Here is a 6,000-nt window from a genome sequence, read left to right as displayed (position 1 = left end):
CCCCCCTCCCCGCGGGAGCAAGAAGTGAAGTTGAGCCGGGGTCGGAGCGGGGAGCCGGGCGGCGGTAGGCACCTTCCCCTCGCGGCCGGGTCCTAGCGCCCCCCCGCTGGCCGGCAAGCAGAACAAAAGGGGCTCGGCGGGCAGCAGCCCGGCTGCCGGGGGGCTCGGCGGGAGCGGGGAGGCGGAGGGGGGCGGGGGGGGGGGGGCCTCGGGCACGGCCGGGAGCCCCGGGGGGAGCCGCAGCGGCTCCAGCTCCGGCCCCTGGGGTCGTGCCCGGCTGCGGGGCAGCTCGCCGTGACAGCCGCTGCGGGGCCGGCCCGCGGCAGCGTTTGCTGCGGGCGGTGTTGTCTCAAATGGCCCATTGTTGTGCCGCCGAGCCCCGCTCCGCCGTTGTTGTCTCGGGCTTTGCTCCCTCTCGCTCGCAGGAACGCCTGGCAGGTCCTCGGCGTGCAGAACAAAGATCGCTGCGAACTGCGAGCACGGAGCGCGGCTCGCCGCCTCCTTTCTCCTCGGCTTCGGGGCTGTGCTCACGGACACGGGCAGGGCAATTGTGGTGGTGCCCCCAGGGCAGCTGCTGCCCCTCCAGCCAGCTGGGGGGGAGCGGGTTTGGCTCTCGGGAATCCTCTGTTGTCCGACCGTAGCGGGTGTCTGCTCCGAGGGGAGATTATTTTTAGTTTCTGCGCCAGGTGTGTCATCTAAGGCCTTCCCAGCACTATTTTTAGCGATCCTTGGTGCCTCTGAAAGACCTTTGGGAAGAGGACAAGTGTGATTTGCCACGGGTGGCATGGGATGAGGGCGAGAGGGAGGAGAGCAGGAAGTGGCGAGTCAGGAAGTCGGGGCTTTTAATGAGAATGAAGACTTTTTTGTTTTAATCGTCATCCTTTTGGTATCTTTGACAAGTATGTTAGACGAGGCCACATACAGAACAATGCTTTCAGAGCGATGATTATATTTTCTTGCTTCCCTAAATATTTCCTGTTGTTTATTTAAAAAAAAAAAAAAAAAATAGAACAAACATTGTGTCTCTACACGGCTGCTCCTGGGAACTGGAAAGAAATACTCGTGGCCCTAATACTTGTTGAGACTAAGTCAGGAGTTTGACGGGATTTGTATGATTAGTCGAGATGACAGAAGAATGGCTGTGAAAACTGAGCAGCAGTCTTCCAAGCAGCAAAGGAAAGCTATTGTTTAAACCTGTAGCGAACATAAACAAAAGTGTGGCTATTAAAGTATACCCCATGCTTTCAGTTTTGTACTGAGCCGTTTTGCTTACTCCAAAAATGCTGGCTACAGATTACTTCTTAAAAAATATGTCAAAGCACCTTGACACGCTGGCATCTTGCCATACTTCAGTGGCTCATAGGTCTGAATTACTAATTTGCTTTTGCTTTCTGTTTACAGCATTTCTTTTTGTTGTAGATTATATTTAAACCTTGAATATGCTTCTGTAGAATGAGCAGTGACTGTGCACAGTCCTTTAGGCGAGAGGTGAGCCAGATCTCTTGCATAAGGGGATATATACGTTTAAATCCCCGGGGTTTGATTCATTTCTTAACTTTACAACTAATGCTAGGCCGAGACTGAGTGTCTAGGTTTCATGTCTCGGGTGAGGGCAAGAAGAATAGAATAGTTTGCTTTCATTCCTCTAAATGCGTGGTATGAGTACGTGCATTAGACTTGCTCAAACAAACTGGAGCAAACTTAGGTATTTGTGTGCTGTTGAATATTGTGTTTGGCCAAAAGCTGGTTTTGCTTAAAACAGAAGAAAAGCTGCATGCATCAGGCAACTTGAATCGTACTGCTTGGTGTATGAGTAGCAGTTCTTCCCTGGTCCCCTCTGCCCCCCAACTTAGTTAGGAAAGAGCTTATCTGGGGCCAATTTTACTGATGTGTTCAATGCAGAAGTGAAGTGCTCAACTCTCTCACCACATGTATACAATTCTAACGCAGGCTGTTTGTAGAAAGCAAATCTGCCCTAAAGGATAAACATACCACTTTGCTGGCACAGCTGTACAACTTCTGTATTCAGGCTACAGCAAATGTTTCTTGCCTGCATTGAGAGCCGTCACTGGCAGGACGCGTGTTGTCCCCGCACACCGATTGGTTGTTCCAGCACTCCTTGTTCAGAAAAACCTCCTGCACATGCTCCATCTGCGAGCCTTAAATGCTGTGAATGTGTTGTGTGCTGTGGGATTTACATGTCTGCTTCTTGCGCCAGGATGGGATATACATCTCTGATGTGAATAAGAGATTCGTACAGGGATTGTCAGCCTGGGTACAGAGTGCAGGGCCGGACCTTGTCTCCCCTGTTGGTGAGGCAGAGAGGACCTGTGCTCCCTCCTCTGCTGGCACCTCTTCCTGATGCTGTGACATGGGTGGCTTTCTGCTTGCTGGCATGGTCACCCCACACTCTGCTTCCATTTAATGCTTCCTGGAGAAGGCTGTGCACCTCCCCTGGGGCAGTTGTTGTAGAACATGCCGGTAGCCTTAGGGAGGGCAGCTGTCCACCCTGCAAACAGCCAGGTGGGCTCCAGGGCCCTGCTTGTTGCCGAGTGCCTTTTGCACTGTGTGGTGCCTCCTGCTGCTCTCCCAGCACAGTGGGTCCTGTGGGTGCTGGGGGCGAAGCCAACTAGGCTCGCTTAAATTGTTTTAAATTAGTGGCTCGAGCCAACCCAACTGGCTCTTTTCCCTTACTCTTCCTCCCCGTATTCCCCAAGTGCTTCAGGGATCATTTCTGCTAATTGCTTCATGCCCAAGGCAGAAGGGAGGGAAGTGGGTGAATAATGTCATCTCACAGACCTTCAGCCCTACCAAAAAGGGACATCTGTCCATGGTTTTAGACGTGGGTTATGCCTGCTAACAGGTTTCATTGCAGTTCCTAGGAGAGACGCGGTAAAGGGGTGAGTAGCTGGCGATCGTTGCAGCCGTGCTGGTGCAGAGAAGGTTGGTACTGGAGGTGTGGCCCTGGTGGACAGATACAAGGCTCCTCGAGGAGATGGCTGCTGTCCTCTGGTGTGGAGCCTGGTCTGGGTGGGGCGGATGATCAGGCCAGTGATGTTTACGTTGTAGTAAGGTCTTGTGAAAATAAGCAGTTAATTACACATGACCAACAAAGGAATAAAAACAGCTAAGGTAAGGGACTGTCCTTGCTTTAAAATCCATTTAACAGAGGCATGAAAGGTTTAATTTTTTTTAAACCTGCCTTTTTTTTTACCTTTAGAAATATCAGGAACATTAAGTCTTTCTTCCCTATTCTTGTTGGATGTCTCAGATGTGTCATAAGCTTCTCAGCCCTTAATTGAAGGGGTGGGGTGATATATTTTTAACAGATCCCTTCCAACTGTGTTTATAGGGCTTTTGAGTTAAATAGAGATTAGCAAAAACAAAGCCTTGACAGTGTAAAAATTGTTTCTCCTCAATCAAGTTGTATTTGCTTGTGCATTGTGCGGTTGTTGACAGAAACTCAGGTTTTGTGCATCAGAAAAGTAACTTTTCTAGCTATTAAATTATACATAGAGATAAACCAAGTTAAATCCTAACTTCATCCATCTTCTGTTCCATTTAGATCAACTTAAGAAAATGTTTTGAGTATTACTTAAACAAATGAACTCTTGCATTTGAGTATTTCCTAAAAATAGTTCCTTTTTAAGCAACAGTTTCATTAAATGTATGGCTCTTCCTTTAACTTAATGCTTCAGCAATCTTACAGAAGCCGAAACTCTGGTCTCCAAGCTGAAGACCACCCCTGCTCAGCCGTTCTGCCCTGTCAGGATATATTTGTGTCACAGCACTCTAACCTTCAGGGTATGGTATTTGTCAGTCTGAAATGTAATAATCCTGTATCTGTAGAACGAAACTATAAACAGTGCGGCTGACTTGGCAGGCCCTGACAACCACCTGAACGTTTAACTAGCCCAGGGTTTAAGACAACACCGCGCTGGTGCGTCCTGTGATTCACAGGGCTAATGCATTTTTATCCATGTGAAGGATTAGGGAAACAAATATAAACTTCATTATCAAATTAATGTGGAAGCTTAATAGCAGGATTTTTGAGGACAGAAGTGAGGTGCTCTTGGCCTGTTTAAATGTTTTGCGTTGGGCGTGTTTTGTTTTTTTCAAACAATGACTTGACTTCTCACCATTAGCTTGGACAAGGCAGAAGGCTAAACAGCGTATGCCACTGGATATATGTACAAAATCAGGCTGATGGAAATACTGCACGGGGAAGACAGTTGCTTTAGCTGCTGACACTGAAGGCTTTAAATTTTGGGAGGTGAGAGGCAAAAGAGCATCACTGCTTTTACAGGCAAAACTACAGAGCTTCTGTAAGTAAATTGGGCAGTTTCATGCCTTTTTATACACAAGTCTTATCTTTGGGTTAGAGTGTCAGAAGAAAACATTTAACCAGTTGTTGATCGTGCTGTTTCTTGAGGACAGGGCAGATGAGGCTGCAAAGAAGGATGAAATTGTCTCTGCTATCTGCTGTGTGAATTTAAGCTTTTTTTTTTTTTTTTTTTTTTTTTTTTTTATATAATAGGGAATCAGCGTCTTTAGTTCAATGTAACTTTACCATGTAGTAGAACATTTTCTGTGCAACAGAATCGTCTTTAGTTCAGTGTAACTTTACCATGTAGTAGAACATTTTCTGTGCAACAGAATCGTCTTGCATTAGAGCCTTATCAAGGCAGGGGCAAAGGAAGTGCCTGTGTTGTGTCTAGAAACTGAAACACTTGCAGGTTGTTCTTCCTGCCTAGTTAGTTTCCTAAGTGAAATGTACAAGACTTCTGGGGCTGGGCCTCCACCATCCAAATATCATGTTAGTATGGTGTACTGTTGGGTATTGGTGTTCAGTCCTTGAATAAGTGATTTTGTAGGAACTAATTAGAATTAGCTATCAACCAAATGTTATTATCTTGGGAAAAAGTAACCAGAAAAATAATTATTTTAGGGCGTATGATATCAAAACCATTTGATTTCATACCTGAAAAAACAGTGTCAACATGGGCGGACTTACCTAGAAAATTTTTTAGGGAAGAGACTTTAGAATTGCTCAACTGGGTTGTTTTGAATATCAGTATGTTTTCATGGGCTTTGTTTAAAGTATCCTGGAAGAGCAGGAAGGAGGCATTAGTAACGATAGGTCAAGGTAAGTGTGTCATTAGTTACATAATAAACACTGTCAGCTGAGTGTGACAAACTGTGCTGAGGCTGAGACCAATACTCAGATCAAGGAGTATTTGATTTGTTGTGGACTGGCTCAGCAGCAGTGCATGAATATTTTGCCTTCCTAATAAGTCTAGTCAAACTTGGCATAGGGCTTTGATTTCAATTGAAAATTCTTGAGCATAGCAGTGGAGTAACTGACTAGCTTTTAAACTCTTTTTTTTTTTTTTTTTTTGGAGGCAGGAGGAGGGTCAACAAACAAACACAAGAAAAACAAACAAACAAGCCCAAAACTTAAGTCTAATTTCACACTTCAGTCACTTAGTTGATTGTTGCCGTCCTGCATTTGCTTTTCTCTAACCTAGTGTCTGTGAAACTTTTGGCTGTTTTTTGATCCTATTGCAAGAGTTAGCTTGTTGTTCTTCAAAGTCACAATGTGACCCATGGTCTTAAGTTTATACCTAGTCATTCTGTATCTAAATAAATCCCTGATTAGTTGTTACCTACTTATCCTTCTGTCTTTTACCACAGATCCCCCCCTGCACAGCCAAAATGCTTGAAATATCAGTCTGTTCTGTTGAGGAATATTTCTGTCCTTGATGCAGCTATGACACCTTAATTTCTCAAACTGTCAAGGCCTGAGATGAAGAGTTTGCTGAAACTTCTTTGTATGAGCTGATAGCTCTATCTGGTGAACTTGTGCAGGGTGGCACATACAAAGTAAAAGGCATGTTGTGGTATTGCTGGGTTTTCTTAGGCAGCATCAGTGCTATTTATTAAAATAGGAGGAAGTCTTCTCTTAAAATCCAGGGTTATGAGTGAAATTAGTGATTTTTA

General features: G+C 45.5%; 1 protein-coding gene across 3 annotated transcripts in view; it reads left to right on the top strand.

The window, feature by feature from the left end:
• ZFAND6 (zinc finger AN1-type containing 6) overlaps nucleotides 1–6,000 on the top strand; it is a 37,713-nt gene that overhangs the window by 6,345 nt on the left and 25,368 nt on the right. Inside the window, exon 1 of one of the 3 annotated variants that reach the window (XM_082768985.1) lies at nucleotides 7–64. The exons of the other annotated variants lie outside the window; for them this stretch is intronic. The gene's annotated coding sequence lies outside the window, so the exon portion shown is untranslated. Of the gene's footprint in view, nucleotides 1–6; nucleotides 65–6,000 lie in introns of those variants that run through there. 3 annotated transcript variants of the gene reach the window in all.

The sequence above is a fragment of the Aythya marila genome (genome assembly GCF_965140915.1).
Source record: "Aythya marila genome assembly, chromosome: 11".
Lineage (NCBI taxonomy): Eukaryota > Metazoa > Chordata > Aves > Anseriformes > Anatidae > Aythya > Aythya marila.
Note: the sequence above shows the minus strand (reverse complement) of the source record. Positions and strands in the feature narration are given on the sequence as shown.